Source organism: Panicum hallii, chromosome 2, assembly GCF_002211085.1.
Source record: "Panicum hallii strain FIL2 chromosome 2, PHallii_v3.1, whole genome shotgun sequence".
Taxonomy (NCBI): Eukaryota; Viridiplantae; Streptophyta; class Magnoliopsida; order Poales; family Poaceae; genus Panicum; species Panicum hallii.
Window position 1 is genome coordinate 10,304,454 of NC_038043.1, and position 10,006 is coordinate 10,314,459.

Below are 10,006 nucleotides of genomic sequence, written 5' to 3' on the forward strand. Positions count from 1 at the left end.
GATCCCATATGAACCATATATCTTTTCTTCTACTATCTTTGTACTTATGTGGATTATATGTTAATGGTGGATGCAAAATTTAAAAATAATTAAGTTATACTTCCAAATATGGTCAATATGTAAATCAGTGAACATTACGAACTTTTATGATCATTTTGCATATAAACAATCTCACATGCCTTCAGGGGCATTATAGATATTTTATACTTCACAGTCATTTGAACCAAACGGTTTTCAGTTTTCTCACAGCTCCCAGCTCACAGCAGTTTTTCCACAGCTCACAGCTCACATCAGTTTTTTTCACAGCCACATCTGAACCGAACCAAACAGACCCTTAACTTCTATGATGAACACGTTCTCTTCGACTGGAATGTATATCTGGTTATGAATTGCCAACATCAATAATTTGACTGGCGCGGAGCCGGGGGAGGCGGAGGAAAGCGGAGGCGCTGGCGCCTGCAATTGGACGAGCTCCAATGAAGAGATGCCCCGGCCGATGCGCGTAGGACCTTTGTTCAATTCAGTCAAGATTTCAATCCATGCGCCATCTAGCATGGCTAAGGCTAACTTTTTCCTTCATGCATCGACTCATTATTGGAGATGGCCTGAGCTATATCCTCCCTCTGCCCAGTGAGACAATGCAAGCCCACCAAACCAGGGCATCCAAAAGAACTAATATATAATAAAGGGTCATCGAGTGATCGAGTCGTGCAAAAGGCAACCCGTCCTATACTAATACTAAAATGTTAGTCGTTTTTTTATTGTCCCGCCTAGAACAGCGAGGGCACATGGAAAGAGCGTTGGCGAGTGGGAGTGACAGAGACGGAACAGTCAGAAATAGAATAGCGAGCGCACAATGCAGAGCGTTGGGGAGTAGCGGTGATAGAAACAGGACAATTAAAAAAGCGACTGACATGCACGGCTCGATGACCCTTCATATCCAATCGAACTGCCAAAAGATGATTTTATGTCCTCTTTTATCGGACCATGATTCTCTCCTTGGTATATATACAGTTAAAAAACAAATACAACTCGTATACGTTTGCTAAATACAAGAGAGCATGGTGCCATATTGTTTTGCAATTTGACCGGTCCACCTCGATTCGACTCTAAGATTTAGCGGGTGATCATATTTACAATTAATTATTCTTTCAATAGCAGCGAAGACACGTGTCGACAATGAGACGTGCGAAATAACTTCATCAATTATTGAGATATAATGGCCTAGTATTTCTAGTATTTCCAAGGAATTCAAAGACCCTATTTAGATCCGGCAGGGTTAAACTTTAGCCATATCACATCGTTAGTTGCTAATTAGGAGTATTAAAAGTAGACTAATGGTAAAACTAATTGCATAACTTCTAGGCTAATTCGTGAGACAAATCTATTAAGCCTAATTAATCTATGATTATCCAATATGATGCTACCGTAAACATTGCTAATTATGGATTAATTAGACCTAATATATTCGTCTAGCAAATTAGTCCTAGGCTTCTGCAATTAGTTTTATAATTAGCTTATGTTTAGTCCTCGTAATATCGAAATATACGATATATGATAGTGCTAAATTTTAGCGCTTGGGATCCAAACACTCCCTAAAGAGGTGAGATGTGCTTGCATGTGTTTGCAGGAGTGAGAAAATTTGTAAGCGTGTGCGCCTATAGCCCTGTAGTATGGTTCGAAAAAGTTTGAGCCTATACTATGATTCGAAAAAGTTCATCAGAGGACTCTCTAGACTAGGAGAACTTCACAAATAATCGTAAATTCACAAATATACGTACAACATCAGCGAAAATATGGAAGTAAGCCGGTATAAAGAGAAACATAAGCGAGCTCCGTCCTTTTGAACTAGGAAGAAGCTTGAAACCTTCAAAGTGCCCCAGAAAAAGGGACTTGCACGGAAAAATATTCGGACCTTCATCAACTCTTGATCCAACGATGTATTGGCATTTCTTGGTGCTGACTGAAAGGTAAGGGATAGCTGATGAGCTGATCTAGGGAAACACCTCGATCACAGATCGTATATCTAACACAGATGTGACCTTATAGTCACTGAATCCAACTTCCTTGAACAATTTACACCACTCTTTCTCGTCACGCTCCCTGCCTTGAGTCAGCGTCGAGATAAACAGATCAAACAAGAGCTGTGTCTCATGGCACGTTGTTGCTCGCGAAGAGGAGGAGCCAACCACCAGATCGATGATGATTAACTTTCCTGCCTGTTCTCCGCGACAAATCGCCTCTTTGCATCGCTTTAGGATGCGTACGCAATCCTCATCACTCCAATCATGTAGCACGGACTGCAATCAACGTCAACTTTTTACCACCTCAAACATGTGAATGCAAGTTCGTTGTTTGGAAGATCATTAGAATCACCTTAAGCAAGAGAGCATCTGCTTGGGGAATGAAATCCATCATGTCACCTGCAACGAACTCGACCCGGCCATCAGCCGGCGGAACGCCATGGATCACGTGGGGAAGGTCGAGCACCGTACACTTGATCTGCGGGAACGCCGCAGCCACCGCCTTCGCGGCTCCACCGGTGCCACCCGCGACGTCCACCATGGACGTGATCACGTGACTCCGTCGAAAGCGCCGCCCACCTCATGGATCACGGCGTCCATGACGAACCGGCTGTCGCACGCCATGGCGCCGTTGAAGAACGCGCTGAATCCCGGGTCGCGGACGCAGAAATCCCAGTGGCCCGTGCCGAAGGTCATCGCGAACGGCGTCTCCTCGTCCCTGGAGAACCACTCGGCGAGGTTCGTGACCGGCGACACGCAGAACGGGGACAGCTGGATCCGCACCAGCTGCTGCAGGCTCCTGCAGCCGCCGCCGCCGTCGCTGAGGAGCAGCGTGGAGACGGGCGTGAGGCGGTACCCGCCGCCGCCTGCCTGGGCGAAGACGCCTGACGCGGTGAGCAGCCGCATCACGCGGCGCAGGTAGGGGAGCTTGCTCGGGGCCAGGGAGAGCGCGGCGGCCAGGCCGTCGAGGGAGACGTCGCCCCCGGCGCGGCGGATCGCGTCGGCGACGCCGAGCTGGACGGCGCACCGGAGGGCCATGGACTTCACGTAGCTCAGGGTGTGATGCGTCAGATCAATGCTGGCTTGCAGCATCTCGCCGCGAGTGTGGGGCAACTCGGCGTCGGCTTCTTGCTCCATTGCTTCTCAAGTTCTGATCCGTCTCTCTGAATTTATATGAAGAGGATGCCTGGCTGGTATTTGTAGGCAGCACAGCCCACGACCCAGTCGATTGCTTTTTTGGCCCCGTTTGGATAGGAGTTTTTTTTCACAGACTCTGATTGGTTGGATGCTAAATTTTGCAAGCTAAAATCATGGCAAGCCAAACTATGGGTATGCCAAATTGTAGACATTACCAAATTGTGGGTAAGAAATTTAGGTACTTATTTGGCTTAGTGCCAAAATATGACAACCAATTTTTTCCTCTTATAAGGTTTAAGAAGTCTCTAATAATTTGCTATGGTTTTAGTCACAAATATTGAAGTGACCAATTCTTAGACATGAACCAATTGATAGCTAAATTTTATTGACATGCCTTGATTTTGGTTCGGAAAAAATTGGAAGCTAACCAATCAGACCCTCGATTCCTCCGTTTTGCTGATGTTATACAACGTTGAAATGGAGGAACAGTCAAATTTGACAAGTTCCACAGAAAATTGAAGGAACCGTTTTTCTTCATAAAATATATTCATAAAACATAGGAAAAAGTGTATGGTTTCTGAACCTATTGGGCCGCCCAAAATTTGGACACTTTCTGAACATGGGTCTCCCTTACATTCATTGGGAAAACTTCGCTTTTGTAGAAATTCACCCTTATTTATTTAGAATCAGTAAAGCACGCCGCCTCCAAGGCCAGCCATACTATCCACGTCAGTAAAAAAATTCGTACATCCGATTCTCGATTTACTGCTTCCGATTGGTTTGAGTACGGTGCATAATGCAAGCAAGTAACGTGTCCTCGCGAAACGTCCAGCAGCGACCAACAGCAACTCCTCTCCGCTGTGCCTGAGCAGGTGAGGACACGTGTCATCTTCTTGTAGGTTAGAGTCTTTAGGTGCCTCTCGTGGGTGTATGATTTAAAAAAACAATCCTAAACTTTGGCTTCTACCCTCTTTTAGCCTGTTTGCTTCTCTCTTTCGGCCTCTTCATGTTCCAAGTAAAATTCCTTCTTTCTTCCTCCTGACTTACTGTACATCACAGATCCTTGATCGCTAGCGTTTTTGCTGTCTATCGCTTCCGTCGCTCTTTTGTAATCACGTTGTACTCTCTGTGTCTGCCGCTGCGTCTCTTTTTTCTTTGGTCGTACAGCAGATCCTCCAAATATCCCTTTATCTCAAATTTGAAAGGTTAAAAAAATTACACTCCAACATACTCTCAAGCTAGACCCTCTATTTTATTTGGGAAGGCTTCCAAATCCCCTCCTCCACCGGACCACCCTCCATTTCTAGAGTATCTAAGGAGCTCTCTATTATAAGTTGGAATTGGAGGCTAATGCTGGAGTTGAAAAAATTTGAAAGCCCCTACAAAATAGAGACAGCCCCACTAAGTATTTAGAGGGTCTGATTTAGGGGCTATTGCTGGAGTTGATCTTAGCATCTCCTTTTCCTATGTTTCTTTCTATCGGGTGATATTTTTTGAGCAATACAGCATTATGGTTTTTCTTTATCTCTTTGTGTCGGTGTTTTACCGCTAAGCCCACCGACCGAGATGGTAGGTTGTAGGTGAGGTGCCGCCGAGATCAGAAACTCGAAGGTGCAAGGAACACAAAGATTTAGGCAGGTTCGGGCCGTAAGGAGCGCAATAACCTACGTCCTGTGTGGTGGTTTGTATTGCCTTAGATTGATTATGTTTTGGAGGGGGTCCCTGCCAGCTCTTATATAGTGTGAGGGACAAGGTTACACATATTCTAGCCACATATAAACTTAGAACTCCTACCGAAGTACTATTCGGGTAGTTTACTTTTGTTCCGACTAGTCCTACTAGTATCTGACAACACCTATAAGGTATGGAGACATGCTCCATCCCTTATCCTAGAGTATTCTATGCCATATGCATAATCCCGTGGCCTGGGTCCGACAAGCCCCAGCTATTCGTAGTCGAGTACTGTAGACTTCCAAGTATTTCAGAAGGCGTCTTCGAGTCCTTCTGAAACTTCATCTTGAAGATGTTTTCTAAGTACTTCCTTGGCTGCCTCAAGGTTATGAGGTGCTCATGCACCGAGTAGCTTTAAGTCTTATTTTATATGGGGTGCAATAAAAGTTGCACTCCATATGGAATAGCCCCCGATTCTTAGGTTGAATCGAAAAATCAGGCCGAGGGTCAAATTAGTCTTGAATCTTCTGGTCCTTATCTTCCAAAATTTGAAAAATAAGCCATTGATGACATATGTCCCGCAGCCCCCGAGCCTTGAATCCAAATCTTAGGATTTGAAAAAAAATATCCAAAAGGTCGTGGTATGCATTTAGAATATGTTAAGAGTTTCAACTGATGGATAAAATAGGTAAATTGGCTCAGAAATTCGAAAATCCCTTTTTTAGGATGATATCCCTGAAAAATGGTTAAACAATTAATTTTCCCAAAAAAATCCTAAATTACCGCTCAAAATAAATCTCATCCTAAGATGGACTCTTCGGCTTCTGCACAGTGACCGTTGATCTTCACTGTAGCGGCTGCTGGTTATTTAACCCCGCGGTAACTCTAGGGTTTTCACCCCTTCAGATGCTAGCGCTCTTGCCTTCTTGGTTTAGATCTGCTCCGCAAGAGCCCTAGCACCGCCGCCATCTTGCCAAATTTGCCATTTCTTCACAAATCAGTAGTCGAGCACCTCGATCCACCGCCGTATAGGCTAATCCTCCCTCCTCGCGAGCCCCTGAGTGCATGTGCAAGAAGAGACTCATCGATTTCCGCAAGAAAATGCTGAAAAAAGCTGTTACGGGGAGAGGCGGAAGCAAGAAGTGGTCCTGAGATGACCAGGGCGAGCAATCTCCCCCCTTCAAGGTAGGGAGAACCGACGCCGGCGCTGACGACACCTGGAGGCGATCCAAGTGCAACCAAAGAGATCTTCTCCGGCTTGTGGCGGAAGGACTCCTCCAGGAGAAGGAGATGGTTCAATGGCATCCCGCAGGTAAGGATGAGTCTCCCTACAAACTTACCGGCGAAACCATGCTTTTCTCTTATTTTGCCAAATGGGGATTAGCAACCCCCTCCCCACTTCAGACTTCTTCTGTGGCCTCCTCCACTTCCACAAGTTCAAGGTTTTTCATTTGAATCCGAACTCGATTGTTCATATCTCCATCTTTGTTCACCTTTGTGAAGCGTTTCCGGGCATCCAACCCCATTTCAATCTATTATGTTATCTCTTCCGACTGAAGCCTCAGCTAGATGCCAAGTCCCTGAAACTTTTAATCTAGGAGACGATGAAAGGCCCTTCCTATCGCGAGTTGTGCTTGTGCAGCTCAGTCTCATCTTGGATGCGACAGAGGACTAAATCACCGATGTTGAAGGATCTCTCTTGGACGTTGCGGTCATGGTATCGTTGGATGCCTTGCAGGTAGCGGGATGACTGAACTAGAACATTGCATCTAACCTCTTTAGTAGACTCGAGCTCGAGTTGTCATGCCGCGTATGTCTCGCCCTCTTCGTACATCTCCAGTATTGGAGATTTCCACATGATGTCCGCAGGGAGGATAGCTTCTGACCTGTAGACAAGAAAGAAGGGAGATTGTCATGTGGCATTGCTCGGTTGAGTGCGAAGCCCCCAGATGACTAGTGGCAACTCGTGGATCCACTTGCCATCTTTTTTGCTATTCGTGTCATAAAGTCTTTTCTTCAATCCATCGAGGATCAAGCCATTAGTGTGCTCAACCTAGCCATTGGCCCGCAGGTGAGCCACCGAAACGTACTTGACCTCAATGGCTCTTCTCTTACAGAATTCCCAAAACTCGTGAGAGTGGAAGTTTGATCCCAGGTATCTGATGATAGTGTTGGGGAAGCTGAACCGATGCAGGATATCGCAGATAAAGTCGACTACTCTGTCTGCTGAGAGCTTTGTAATCGGCGTGTAATCGATCCACTTTGTAAACTTGTCGATGGCTACCAACATATGAGTAAAACCTCATGGCGCTGTTGTTAAAGGCCAAATCATGTCCAGGCTCCAGCATGCAAACGGCCAGGAAGGTGGCATGGTGATGAGATTGTGCACCTGGATGTGAGCTTGCTTGCTGAAGAACTGGCAGTTGGTACACCGGTGGACGAAGTCTTCATCATCTGCCAAAGCTGTTGGCCAGTAGAACCCTGATCTGAATGCTTCCCGACTAGTGTACGTGATGCCGCGTGGTTGCCACAAGTGCCTTCATGAATCTCTTGGAGTATGTCTTTGCCCTCCTCGATGAGGACACACTTCATGAGTACCCCTGTTGTTGATCCATGCTTGTATAGCTTGTCGCCAACCAGAACGTACCCTTTGCTCAGCCTGATGACGTGTGCAGCCTCATCACTCTTTTTGTCAACGCCGGGGGTGAGGGGGGTAGTTTCTAATCCTTGATGAAGTCGATGAAAGGTACCCGCCAATCAACATCGATGATCATGACCTCTTGGTCGGGTTCTGTAGGATACTAACCTTTTGTGGCTTGGTCTGGTTTCTTGATGGACGGGTGGTGTAGCTCATGTATGAATACTCCTAGAGGGACGTCTGTTCGATTGAAGCCCAGCTTCGAGAGTACATCGACCCCCATGTTGTTGTCTTGGATCATGTGGTGAATATCCAGGCCCGAGAACTTATTCTCTAGTTTGCGTATCTCCATGACATACGCATCCATGGTGTTCTTGTTGATGTCTCACTCCTTATTGACTTGTTGAACAACCAGTAAGGAGTCACCGTAGACAAATAGTCGCTTGATGCCAAGGGAGACTGCCAGGCATAGCCCGTGCAATATCACCTCGTACTCGGCTTCGTTGTTTGATACCTCAAATAGTATTTGCAGTATGTATTTCAGTTGTTCATCTTAGGGTGAGATGAAGAGAACTACCGCGCCGCCACCTCCGAGCTTGAGTGAACCGTGGAAGCACATGACCCATTGCTTTGGCATGCTAGCTGGAGCTGCAATTTGATTTTCTCGCCACTCTGCCATGAAATTGACTAGTGTTTCTGACTTGATGGTTGTACATGGCTTGAAGTCGATCCTGAGAGCCCCCAGTTCCACTGCCCACTTGGAGATACGTCCAGTAGCATCCCAATTGTGAAGTATATCCGCCAATGGGAAATCAGTGACAACTGAGATCTGGTACTCATCAAAGTAGTGGCGTAGAGATTTCTGAATTGAAGGGTAATGAACCATGGATTCAGAAAGGACTTTCCTGACGTAATACACTGGCCTCTACACACCAAAGGCATGGCCTTCCTCGTAGCGCCTCACCGCAATAGTTGTGCTGATGACATGAGTAGTCACGGTGATGTATAGTAGCAGGTTCTCACATGGCCATGGAGCTATAAGGATAGGAGGCGTCTGCAGATGATGCTTGAGATCTGTTAGAGCCTACCTTGCCTCTTCAGTCCACTAGAATTTGGCTTGCCACTTCAGAAGCTTGGAGAAGGGTAGTCCCCATTCCCCAAGTCTTGAGATAAATCTGTTGAGGGACGCCATACACCCTATCAACTTCTGGACATCTTTAGTTGTCTTTGGAGATTCCATGGCTGTGATGGCGGCGATCTTCTCCAAGTTAACTTCAATTCCTAGATGATTGATGATGAACCCGAGTAGCTTCCCTGACCGTACGCCGAAGATCCACTTAGTCGGGTTGAGCTTCCACCGGAATTTACACAAGCTGCTGAAGGCTTCCTCAAGATTTGAGATGAACTCGTCGTGGCTTCTGGCCTTAACAACCATGTCGTCCATGTAGTCAACATTGCAACGTAGCTAGTCATTAAAGCATAGCTGGATGTGTCGGTGTTTTTACCATCGGCCAACCTAGGGATACCCTAAGGTAAGTGATTATTTGGTGAGGGATCGCCGGATCTGGAACGTGAAAGTGAACGCAAGGATACAAGACACAAATTTAGACAGGTTCGGGTCGCTAGAGTAGCGTAATACCCTACGTTCTGTTTTGGAGTGTTGTATATTGCGCCCTGCACTTGGGTGTTGAGTTACCTGTTGGCTGCTCTGTGTTGGTTCTCTGCCTATCTAGGTATCCCTGCCCTCCTTTATATATCCTAGGGGATAGGGTTCCTAGTAGGATTACAAGGTAGGAGTCCTAGTAGGATTATAAGGTATGAGTCCTAATAGGATTACAAGGTATGAGTCCTAATAGGATTACACTGGAATCCTAGTAGGAATCAGACTTCTTTTTCCTCACGGGTAGCTTCCTTGCGATACACAGGGGATCTATCCCCAACAAGCCCCCGAGCTCTTCATAGCCGAGTACTGCAGGCATTTCGAGTACTTCTAAAGTAGTCTTCGGCTTCTTCTGAAACTCCGTCTTGAAGGTCTTCTTCGAGTACTTCCTTGGCTGCATCGAGGCTATGAGGTGCTCATACTCGGATAGCTTCAAGTCTTCTTTTGTATGGGGTGCGATGGAAAATCGCACTCCATATGGAGTAGCCCCCGAGCGTTAGGTTAAATCGAAGAATCAAGCTGAGGGTCAAATTAGTCTTGAATCTTCTTTTCTTATCCTTCGAGTATATTCGAAAATAAATAGTCGATGACACGTATCCTGCAGCCCTCGAGCCTTGAATCCAAAACCCTTAGGTTCAAAAAAAGGATCCAAGAATCGTGGCATTGGTGTTACTCTGAAATCCCAAGAAAAACTCTTCGCCTTCTGCACAGTGAAATTGAGCCTCCCGCTGGTTTATTTAACCGCGCGGTGACTTAGGGTTTCTTCTGCACTCTCAGTCTTTATATGAGTCGTCTTCAAGTAGTTTTGCGGCGTCCAGTCCCCGAGCTTACGAGCCAGAATAGCCGAAGGAGCCATGTCGAGTAGTGTGCATCGCC

At 46.3% G+C, this 10,006-nt stretch overlaps 1 pseudogene; it reads right to left on the reverse strand.

Annotated features, from left to right (window-relative positions):
- Nucleotides 1–1,813: 1,813 nt before the first annotated feature.
- On the reverse strand, nt 1,814–3,179 carry LOC112882982 (annotated as a pseudogene).
- Nucleotides 3,180–10,006: the final 6,827 nt, after the last annotated feature.